Source organism: Monopterus albus, unplaced genomic scaffold (assembly GCF_001952655.1).
Source record: "Monopterus albus unplaced genomic scaffold, M_albus_1.0 scaffold29.1, whole genome shotgun sequence".
Classification (NCBI taxonomy): domain Eukaryota; kingdom Metazoa; phylum Chordata; class Actinopteri; order Synbranchiformes; family Synbranchidae; genus Monopterus; species Monopterus albus.
In genome coordinates, this window is record NW_018127909.1 from 1,878,706 (window position 1) to 1,891,843 (window position 13,138).

The window sequence follows — 13,138 nt, forward strand, 5'->3', positions numbered from 1 at the left end:
TGTGTTATAGAGCACACACACACACACACACACACACACACACACACACACACACACACACACACACTTAGCTAAGAGCTTAACAACAAGTGGAATCTTCTTAAAGCCATACTAATCCATTATCCTCTGGGTGTGCTGTTTCTGTCTCCTGTCAGTGGGAGGGACCAGCATGTGTTTGTATTAATGTCAACCACAATTTATAGGATTTATAAGTGTATCACTACATATATGCCAAATATTGATAAGGAGTATAATTCACTTTAGTTTTATCCAAATACTCATTTAAATATATGTGTGTGCACTGACAAAATCTCCATAAAAGACTTAAATTAAAAAAAGAGCAACACATTACCAATAAAAACACGCCTTCTTCCTGTGTGCATGAATTCAGATTAGACTCTGTGGGTAATAAGGCAGCATCTGTTGTGTTCTCTATTGCAACGAAACCCCAATCAAAGATGATTATGATGTTGACAAAGTTACCCACCAGATAGCACTTATTCAAACTCTGCAGGAGTCGACTGCCTTAAATGGAGCCAGAGAAAACATTTTTATTGGGTGGATTTTGGTGGAGTCGGTGTGTTGGGTGTTTTACTGTTGAGGCTGTAAGCAGTATAGACAATTTTTGAGCTGTTGCTGTTATTAATGACTTTAAAATGCACAATAAACACATACAGGAATTAGTTAATGAACAAACATTGGATACAAGCTCTCACAAAGCACTCTACCTCCCTCCACATCGGGAGTGAGTGATCCTGAGTGCACATCTGTAAGTACGGCTGTGCCGCAGTGGCAACGATGGCAGAAAAGGTGATGGGATAAATCAATGAATGACAGTATACCATACAGTATAGCACAGTATAGGATTCTTTGTTAATCCTTTGATGCTGACATTGGTGGCATGGTTGAGCTGTGGTTAGCGCTGTCGCCTCACAGCAAGAAGGGTCCCGGTTTGAGCCCCAGCCAACCTCGGGCCTTTCTGCGTGGAGCTTGCATGCTCCCCCTGCGCCTGCGTGGGTTCTCTCCAGGTACTCTGGCTTGCTCCAGCAGTCCATGCAGCTTAGGTTGACTGGCAATTATAAATTCCCCAGGTGTGTGTAGTTGTCTGTCTCTGAGTGTCAGCCCTGTGATAGACTGTCGACTTGTCCATGGTGTACCCGCCTCTTGCCCAATGTCAGGCGGGATTGGCTCCAGCCCCCCACCCCCCATGACCCTTGTTAGGATAAGGGGTATAGATAATGGATGGATGGATGCTGAAATTATTATTTAAATATTTGATGAGATTCATCCATCCAACCATTATCTATACTGCTTATCCTTTAAAGGGTTGAAGGGAGGTGGGGGTGAGCTGCCACAGCCAATCCCAGCTGACATTGGGCGAACGACAGGGTACACCCTAAACAGGTCACCAGTCTCTCACGGGGCTGACACACAGAGACAGACAACCAGTCCCACTCACAGTCACACCTACAGGCATTTTAGGGTCACCAGTCAACTTGCATGAAACCCGCCCAGGCAGGAGGAGAGCATGCAAACGCCACACAGAAAGACGGCAATCAGACACGAAGTTCAAACCCGGAACCTTGTTACTGTGAGGTAACAGGGCTAACCACTGCACCACCTTGATGAGATAGTGACAAAAAATAATCAACAAGAATGTTGGCAATCAAAATTGCCAAAATCATTTATCAACTTTTAGTTTGGGACCGCTGCTTGGGCAAAACAACCAAAGTGAAGTCATCTTAAGCTTTGAAACTGTGATGGGCATTTTGATGATTGATTAATCTAAAATTGTTATTTATCGTGATTTCATTCTGTCTATGTAAAGTACTTTGGTCAACTGGATGTTGTTTTTAAAGTGCTATATAAATACATTTCATTTGATTTGATTAACAAAGTGAAAGTAATGATAATTACTATAATCTAATGTGCTAATTTATCAGTAGTAACCTTTGTGTACTTTATTTTATGTAATCAGTTTTATGAATTTATTCATTCATTTATTCATTTCCATTTTGCAGGGTTTGCATCAAATGATAGATAGATAGATTAAAGCCTTGTTGTATGTTGTATTTCAGAGCAAATCTCACAAACACTGTTGTTAAGATTAGGCAATGAAGACAAATCTTGATAGCATTATGCAACAAACAACCAAAGAGATGTATGGCAAAGTGCATTAATATCTCCACAACTAATGGGCTATTCACTGAGCTTTAGTCAGATATACTTACAGTAGGTCTAATTCCAGGAAACCATGCTGTTGACGCATTGTTTCTTTATAATACCCAGGAACCATCTGAGGATAGCGTGGGTCCCTGTGTTTATGACAAACCCTTAGAGCTCTTACAGATGAGCCATTATCGTGACCTTTAGGCTGAAAGTAGTTTGAAGTAAATATAGGAATATTATATAGAACAAACAGCATCTTCAACTCATGCCTTTTTAAAATTCTGATTTCTCAATAGGACTACTTGTTTTTTGTTTTTCCTTTCCCACTCCAGTTTTTTTTTTTTTTTGCTGTATCTAGTAATCCCATCCATTTATGTACACTATGATGCACTCAATATGCAGGACTTCACTAGTAAAAGAATGCTCCTGCTATGTCTATTTAAGATTATTTAAATCTGAATGATAAAGTTTTTTTGTCCAAATGATATTTTATTTTTCAAAAAATATCTCACATCTGCTTTTACTTAAATTTGATGTGCACTGGACATTCATTAATCCTTTCTTCCATCCTGCATCTATCTGTTCTTCCATCCCTACCTCATCCATTATTCATTCCCCTTCTGCTTTATCTGTCTCTACCATAAACTGACTCTACTTGAGCTGTAAAAAGATACATGTTACCTCCCCTTATATCTATTTACACATATTTTTGTTGTCCTGTCCTTTCTAAAAGAAACACACAATATGCAGTAAAAGTATGCTCCTGCTATGTGTATTTAAGATTATTTAAATCCGAATGATAAAGTTTTTTTGTCCAAATGATATTTTATTTTTTTTTAAATATCTCACATCTGCTTTTACTTAAATCACAATGTGAATCACCTGTTTTTTCACATTCCATTGTGTAGATAATGGTCCTATCCATTTACTGTACACTGCAGTTATATTCTACCTGCACCAGTATGCTGTTCATGCTCTTACAGGCTTTCTTAGGCTTATAATTATGTCTGCTATTAAAGGATAATCAATAAGAAATGAGGCACTATCATGAGACACAAAAAAATTAAAAAAGAAAATACATTTTTAAAACAAACAATCTTAATCTCTTACTTGTAAATTGATGTAGAATCCACTTGAACATTTGCTGCTCTGTGAAACATGCACAGTACTCAGGTTGCAATTCAATTTGACAGTCATAATAGTAACTACAGTATCTTTATGAAATCCAATTTTATTAGGAGCAAAACAAGTATAATAAGTAAAGTTGTCATAATCTGTGTATAGTTACAAACATCAGGTTACAATATCTTGATATTCTGTCTCATCAACTGTGGAATGCACTTAAAGGAAAAAATAGAGCATTTTGGAAAATGCTCTTATTCACTTGTTTGCTAAGAGTTAAATGAGAAGATCATTAACACTTACTTCTTTGTATACTACATTTCAAGCTAGAACCAAACAAGTGGTTAGCTTAGCTTTGTACCAAGCTGGGCTAATTCTTTACTCCATGAGACTCAATTACCTGCAAGGTGAGGGTCATGTGACCAACTGGGAAAGATGCAAGGCAATTTTGGTGTAGTGGCCAAGCTTGGTATTGCAATTTACAGTATCATCAAATGACACACACTGCCCCAAAATGCATTTTTACCACATACAAGCATTAGGAAAAGAGTGGCAGGAAAACACAGATTTTTTAAATTAGCATCTCAACCCCCACAATGCATCTGGAATGTCTGGAATATACTGTATGCCTCTACAGTCTAATACATGCAGTCCAGCCAAATGAAGGCATGATTTGATTTTATCCTAAATCTCAGAGTCACATACTCTCTACCAGTTCTACTGAAGAAGGAAGTAGCCTATGCACTATTTTCAGGCAGCCTTGATAGCCTGTCTACTTGTGTAGAAGAAGCAAACCAGTGAAGTAGCACAAAACAGCTGTCCTTGTAAATTAGTTAAACCCTCTAAAGAAAAGGAAAGAATGGCGTAGCTTCTTAATCAATCTGTTATTTTTCTTTTTTTGCTTCACCTACGTTTAGTTTTGGATTCAAACAGTGCAAACATTTTGAAATTTAAAAATAGTAAACATGAGAGAAGCAAACTAAAGACTTGTAACAAGCCTCCAAAATATGACACATCTATTATGAATCTGTATGCAAACACTTCTGGTTAAGACAGTTTTTAACATGTATTCAAGTATTCATGTATTCATAACATGTATGTATTCAAGGATCTCTATAAAGTAAAAAACAAAGAACAAAAAAATTAACTCAAATTTTTAAATTCTTGTTTGTAAACTGTTACCCAGAAAATGATTTCCACCAGTTCTGCTCACAGTATAAAGAAATTTGATAAGGAAGGGGGAATAGCTAAATGCCATTGTAATTGTCAAACAGCTAATGTAATTTTAATGTACAATTCCTAATGAAATGTCTTTTTTTAAATAAAAACATAAAACAAAATTGTCAAACCATCAGTGAGTATGGTTAGTTACTGCATAATGCAATAGCAACCATAGTCGATACTGCTCAGTTTGCAGTAGCTATCAGATTAGATTGCTAGCAGTACTCCTACAGCAGCACAGCTACCCTGAAAGACTTACCTTGCAGGTTGTACCAATCCATCAAATGTGTGCTGTTTTCCCCTGTTTCCAGGCTTTCTGTTTAGCTAAGCTAACCTGCTGGTTACAGCTTCATATTATCTGCACAAACATGAGAAACTTGAGCATTTCTTTTAACTGTAAAATGATTTACAAAAGCCAGCAAAATTTAGCCGTTCCAACCATCCTGTTCACGTTCTGATTTCCAGCTTCTGTTTTTCCTCTCTTTTCAGAGTTTATATAGAAAGTAGTTTTGGCATCCTCACTTCTCCTCTTCAAAAGTGATAAGAATCCATGTAGCTGGGCACAGTGATGCACAAAAGACTGAAAAGAAGTGTTAGAAAAACAGCAGCCTGAAGTCTTCCAGTATTTTGATGTTTTCCTCTTTGATCTTTTTGGCTGCTCCACTAAACTGGATGGCACTCACTCCAGATCTTACCTGCGCCAGTGCCGTCTAATTGTCAGAATATGCCAGTTCCATGAGTCGGAGTTTAACCAAAAATGAATTATTTTTTTATTCATTTTTTTTCCAGGCCTCCTTATCCAGTTGTTTCACATGATATGTACGTTGTTTTATAAATATACCTTCCATTATTTCTGTTCATTGATTATCACTACACCACATCACCACATATTACATCACGCCACAGTGCTGTATTTTATTAGTGACCATTAGAGCTTGACCTTGTGCCATTGCTTCTCAACTTTCCACAGCAATAGTGTAAAATATCCACTGGGCACTGGCAAAGTTTAATGGGGATATTGGTTCACTTTTAATTATTTTTTTAAGCTAAGATGACATGACTACACCACCATGTAGCCATCTGGTACAAACACTGTCAAGATTTCCATGCCCCTTGATGAACCTTTAAACCATGTTTTTGCATTGTGCACTTTCCATACACTCGGACGTAAGGGCCATTAAAAATGATCTATGCATGCCCTGTCCAACTCTTTAGACACAGGTAATATACTGGCTTTTAAATGACAACCCCATTGTAAATCATTCAAGGTTCACTTGCATGGTTTTTAAGCATTGGTTTGTGATTTCCAACATCAAATAACAAACATAGACCTATAGAGATATATTTTTGACACCTGGTTGGTGGTTTTGTCTGAGGTGTGTAGCATCGACTGCAGATACCTTTTGTTGTAGTTAGCCTCATACCACTCTGTTTTGAGTCTGCCTCTAAAAACCCACAGTTTGAAGGCCTGTGTGGCCATACCACCTCAACCCCTCTATCCTAAAGAGAACTGGGACACCCCTACCACTACATGAGAACACGCAAAATGGAGGGGTAAGCCTACACGGTAGGGGCAAGGGGTGAATTGGGATTGGGCCTAACTCTATGGCAACGCCCTGATCATTGATGTCGGCAGGTGTTTTGCATCATACGTCAAAGGTAAAACACCTGCTCTGACATTGCCAATTGGGGTATTGATGGCACATCTCCATCCATGGAGCTCAGTGCAACAGCTGGTAGGATTCAATGTGAATTAAGGGAAACAAGTATAACATTGGAAGGGACATTTTTCCTCACCTCCAAAAGATGGAAGATATTGTACCCTCTAGACAATTATCTCCCATGCAGTATGTGCAGCTGGAGATGAGTGTCACAGTAATACATGACTATAATTATATTTATTACATTCATTAGACTGATACCAGCACAGTGTCTGAAATGACTCCTGCATTCCACCATTTCCTTCATTAGTTTATTCCATAGTGATATAACCACCATTTTGCATCATCACTGACAAGAGATGCCATGCATTAGCATTATTTTTTGTTGCATTTTTTAAGGGCCCTTTATAGTGTAAACATTTCAAACTGAGAATTCGGACACTCAGACAATATTAGGCGCACCTAGCTAGAGCTAAAATGGGTGTTTCTACAATTTTGTCCAGCCCATACATATCAGTGAAGCAAGGCTAAATAACAGAGTGAGGCTGTCTGTATAACGCAGTGCAGTTCAACAGCAGCACAGTCTCCAAAATAATCACACAGCTGAATCAACACCTCTCTGGAACAGTTTGACCAAAAACTGAACATTATCACCTTCATGAAGGGAGGTTTTATTGCAGGGCTGCGGTATTAGACTGCATTAGTTTTAGCTTTGTTTATCTAATAAGCTGCCAACTGAATGTCAATACAGTGCACTATCCAGCAAATAGGTTATTTCTGACATGGCCCAAGAGATTTAATTAAGGATATAAAGCAGGATAAACTGCACAAACCATTAACATAGTCCTTCTCATGGACACATATTAGACTGATGATTTCTCTGCAAAATCATCTCCATTTTTCACTAATTTTCCTAGAAATTGATTCAAAAAGTGTTATCATGCATTCTCAGTTTGTCTTATTTTCTGTTCATCATGCTAGGGCCCTAATTAACCAAACTATACCAGAAAGTGGGCATTTGACCTTGTAACAGTTTTTTTTATTATTTTGGTTGTAAAATGTATGCATACACATTATACAATACATATAGTGCACATACCTACACATATACAAAGAGTAACCTGTGACACATTTCATTAGTCTCCTTTCACATTTCTGGCAGTATTATATTCACACTAATACCTTTGAATATGAAGGTTTTTCTTTGGAAGAATGATGCAAGTTTACAGTAAACAAAAATGAGAAAAGTCAAAGAAACTCAGGCACTGCAAGTATAGTGTGTGTGTGTGTGTGCATGTGTAAGAGGGAGAGAGGGATAAAGAGAGAGCAATTTAAAGGTCATTGTAACAATGACGCCTACTAAGAAGTGTGTATCTCACAGAGCCTGACCCAACATAAAACCAAGGCAATTAAAGCCCAGCTACGGCTAGGGGAATCAACACAGCACAGCAGTGGAGGGATCCAACATGGCCTCGGCCGCACAGAGTAAACAGAGACTGAAGGAGAGGCTGGGGCAACTGGCAGTGAGAGAGGGGAATAGGTTATGCAAATGACCCTGGCCTCCAACAGAAGGGAGTCAATGGAGTTCCTCCATGCTGACAGGAGCAGAAAGTTAACTACACAAACAAGTCACTAGAGCTCTGAACCCATTCTCTCCTTCACTCCGCCTGTCTCTTTCTCCAGCTTGACTTGTTTAACTAAGCTCACTCTCTGTATTTCCCTGCTAATTGTATCGTTCTGACCTGGATAAAACACATCAGACACTCTGATAATTAGACATTTGATTTTAAATTCAGACGTACCAAAAAAAAAAAAAAAATCACCTTAACTCACTTTCAGGTGTATTGCCACTCTCAGAAGCCACATCTTGTGTCTTCACTGACCCATCATATTCCATTCAACCCACCAACCCTGTTATCTTTGCCTCTGCGGCTGAGCTGAGGGAGAGCGACAGGACGGCTGGATATGTGTGAGTATATTTTCATGCCATTCTGGTGGGAGAGACTTGGCCTGGTTTTCAAAGCCTGGTGCCAGATGGTGGGAGCAACTTGTGAGGCAGAGAAGAAAAAAGAAAACAAGCTTGACTCCATAATGCCAAGACCAGATGAGAAGACCCAAATCACACACACTCATAGACTTACACACAGACATCGCAACTTCAAAAGACCACTTTTGAAGAGATGTTCTTTCGCAGGAGCAGAAGATATAGTGAGGGTGGCAATTGTTAGAATATAAACAAAACCGTCTGCTCAACCCACTTAGGGAATCATACATTTGCATATATTTGCGTTAGTAGTTACACCACATATGCACTGTACTTGTAAAGAGAAAATGTAGATCATCTGTTCTCAAGGAATTACATGTTTCTGGAGAGGATTTTATAAGTATTTTTCTATAGGAACAAAAATATACATTGAGGTGCAGTGTTCTGGATATAAAGTTAACCATCTTCCTCTTTTGCCCTTTTTTCTGGCTCTAGAGGTTGTAGATATTTCTGTAATCCATGCAATCCATTTTTTTGGGGGGGGGATTGGCCCATAGGTTTTCTGCTGACCCAGAGAGGATTACATGGCAAACCTTTTGGCCCAGGTAGTAAGAAATATACATTACTTTATTGAAAATTTGGACACATTAACTGTTTCTTCCTCACATAGCGAGTGCCCAGGGTTGGATTTTCAGTGGCTTTTGGCTTAGCTTGATGCCCTAAATAATTCTTACCGGTGCCCAAACTCTTAAAATGTCACAAGTGACTGGTACCTTGCAATCTCAACAGCCATACAGTATCAAACATGTAGAGGTAGGTGGAAAAGTAAAAGAAAAACTTGAATAAATGAATGTAGAAACATAAATAATGTAGATGCCTCCATACAGGGCACAGTGGGTCACTGCATAGTTTAAAGACTATGAAAGTGATGTGAATAATATGTTAATCCCTTCACAGATTCTTAACCTTTATTTATTATTTGATAACAATTACTTATTTAAGAGATAATTATGCTTTGTTAGTCCGTTTTGTCTCAGGAAAATTCTTCCAAAGAAAAATCTTTATATTCAAATGCATTAGTGCAAATATACTTTTGGCCTTGGTTACTTCCGTCCATCCATTTATTATTTATTCCTGAACAGGGTCACAGGGAGGCTGGAGCCTATTCCAGCTGATACTGGGTGGGGTACGTCCTGGACATGGCCAGTATATCACAGCCCTTGGTTACTTGTGTTCCCTTAATGCTTCATGGATGAGTTTTAGCTTCTTTTGTTATATTAAAAAAAGCTTTTATAGACAAAGCATGTTTTGCATTTCTTCACTGTAAAGGTAAGTTCACATTATAGCAGAAAAAAGGGTCTTGTGCTTCTCATTCCACACTGGTCAGTACAGAAAAGCAAGTAGGGGGCACTGTACAAAATGGCTCTTTTTTAGCTTCAGTGCTAATGTTGCTAGTGGTAGAGCACTACATTTTAGAGGCTCAACTGTGTTTGGCAATCCCAGTAGCAGCAGTTGCATGCTAATACTTTGCTAGCTAAATACTATAGGTTGTCTGTCTTTATCTGATATCAATATGAGGATCAAATGTTATTTTACAGTTTGGTAAATTCAGAAGCACAAATGGGCTAACTAGTTTCATTTTGAAGCAGTGGTCAACAGTGATTGGCTGTGTGCACAAAGGTCAGTGCAAATGGGGTCAAAGTTCAACAAAACTGAACTTTCAGCACTGCACATACACAACAATAGCAATGTGGGCTCAAAAGCTTTTTTTGGCAGTAATATTAATATGCCATAAATAAGATGTGGGGAAAAAACAGTTGCTTTGTTATCCATTTCAAAACATGAGTATTCCCTTGGTATTATATTGAAAATATTTAAAATGATAACCCAACTAAAAAGTGAGGATCACTTGCTTTTCACTACTATTATAAAAACAAGTGAGGGAATATCTTTTGGAAGGATGGTGTTATCACAGCAGAAGCATTTCAGACACTTGGAGAGTTTATAAGGAGCACTGATACTGCTCTGGTAGCAAAACGCCTCATAGTGGTTTGCAGTTCTGCATTCAAACATACTTACATAAACCTACAAGGTATTATCTGACACATGTGCCTAAAGTATAAAAGTGAAAGTTCTGACTAGGCAGCAGAATGGGTTCTTTCATTTTTACATTACTGAATGTTACACTATTGAATTATTACAATTCATGCAGTAACAAAAGTGCTTAGGGTGAGTATTTTTTCACCACTGTTGGTTGACATTGTCATTCATCTGTATACTGTATATAAAAGATGGTCTCGCAGGATGATATAATGGTTAGAGATACATCTGCCACATTGTAATCAGGTAATTATTGCTGCAAAGCTGTGAAATCAAACACTGAAATAAATGCTCTTTTCTTGGAAGCAGAATAATGAGACTGAAATGTTCATGTTAATGCCAGCTGCAACTGTGTTGAATGCTAGTCTGGATTCTAAGGCGGGGTGAGTGGGTCCTTCACAGCAGAGGTGATGTTGTTAGCCAGCATATGGTGAGGCCAGACAGCTTAGACACTATTTGGACCAGTAAAGGGGTACAAGTCAGGTCAGGCAGCCCAAGTACAAAGATTGTGCTGACATGACCTTACAAACAGATGATCCTGACGTGTGTGCACCCCTGACGTCTCCTCCACACACGCACACACACACACACACGCACACACACACACACACACACACACTGCATAACATAAGCTGTTGCCTTCAACACATTGCACTGGAAGTATATATCTGTGTACTTGAAGCCACCACACAGGCGTCGTCATATGTAGGATTTTAAGGCCTGACACGAACTTTTGTTTCCACAGATGACTCAGATCAGACAAATCGGATGAGGTGGGCATTTTGGTTGTCCTAATGCTGCTTTCAAATAAAAGATCTTGACATTTATGTGTGCTTTTAAAGCGGTAATTGCATTAACTAATTGCATTAGTTAATTGCAATCTATTGCAAATTTAATTAACGATTAGACAGCAATTAGACAAATTAAAGTTATATTATTCTGCGTTTCTGTACTACAAATTAGGCAGATGAGGAATGCAACCTGAGGCTCACTGCACATATTATGTGCATTTAAGGAATACAATATATAATATTGCAAAATGGCCATAATACCCATTGTTTACACATACTTCCACATTCAGAATTTAAAATATGAGTGTTTGTGATTATTTCTTTCCACTACAGAAATTACAGAACTGTTTTAATCACATGGGCTTATTGCCACTGGATTTTCACTATTTGTTCAGTAATTACATTAGAACAAACAGCTATGCAGCTATGATCACCGAACCCAGTTAATGGATTATGTGCCACAGAAAGTAGCAATATGTACACAGCTGACGAACCAAACACAAAAAATGACCTGCAAACAACTGAACTAATGGGTGGCCATAAACTTCACAGAGCTGTCAATCATCTCAAGGCTGCATCTTTAAAGGTAGGTTTGGTGAGTCCTTCTAGACACATTTTATGTTACATTTCTTGAATTTCTCTTTTCATCCCAATGGTAATGAATACATTAAAAGCACTGACAAAAGTCATTCCACAAGGCGTTGCATTTGCAGGGAGAAGTGTTTTGATAGCTAAAGCTAGCGAGCTATGGCAGAGAAGGTCCCCACAGCAGCCTTGGGTTGCAATTGTTGTTATATTAGGGTGCCCCCTAATATAATGGTAGGGGAAACACTGTGTAAGCAGTAGTCAGGCATTGTGCATTGTGTTTTGAGGAGTGGCTTTGGAGAGAAGTCAGAACGAAAGACTGGGTTTCCTCAAATGTCTGCTTTTAAAATCGAGCTTCCTCTTGCTGGTTTTTCCTGGATCGCCAACCCTACCTTTAAAAACATTTTGAGTGGAGGTGAGGCCACATTACAATCAGTAAAGCAAGTCTGACCAGTCTACATATGGCTAATCAAACCCTAATCAGAATATTGATTCTCTCTTTATTTGTTTATTTAACACGGACAATGCACAGTACATTTCCAGTCAGACACTTAATATCAATTCTAGCCACATCATCACAGACTTAACTCATTGACTGCAGTTCTGAGTGTCCTTCAGCCATTTTGTAAGACTAAATTTAAAGATATTTAAAGTACTGCACTCTCTGATACTCAGTTTTAGAATTCCATATCCCAGCTGCCTTAACTGAAAAAGAGTTTTGACCAACTTTTGTCATCCTGAACTAAATACAACAGTCCCCTCTTGTAGAGGCTGTTGTCATCCTTGAGCCAGTCCTATTTGTTAACAAATGCTTTAAATAGTGGTGGAGTCAAGTTGTAAATCTTATATAATAACCCAACATTAGTCATAAACAAAAAATTGTCAAATGTCACCAAATTATGCTTTGAACTATATTGGTGGAAAAAAATAAGAATTGGATGTTTCATTACTACTGTGAGGATATACATTGTCTGCTTTTGAACAGTTTGATCAGCTGGCTGGGCGCTCTGGTGTTTCACCCCAAATTCAGTGATTAAAATATGATTTTACTGTATTATATTAAAAACAGTGAAACGTATTTAAGGTTACATGAGAGACCCCTGTGCATTTTGCACACTGGACGCAGCTGTGAGTAAATTATGCTATATAATTGCTGCTGGTTACAGGATCAGAATTTCTCTTTCTTCCATGCACAAATACTGGTCAGTGATATTAACAAACCACTGAGTGAATATTTATATGCAGTACTTCTACATAAATAATTTTGTCACTCATTCTAAGAATGGAGTGCATAACTTTTACTTCTCTTTATTTAACCAGGTAAAAAACCCATTGAGATCACGATCTCTTTTACAAGGGTGACCTGGCCAAGAGGTCAACAATACATGTCATCTGTCAGGAGAAGAAGATACAGGAAAGAATCTTTCCTCTCATGTGACATCAGTCAGTCAGGTTTCCTCCCTGCTCTTTAAGAGGGACTGGACTCCACCTGCACACCAAGTATT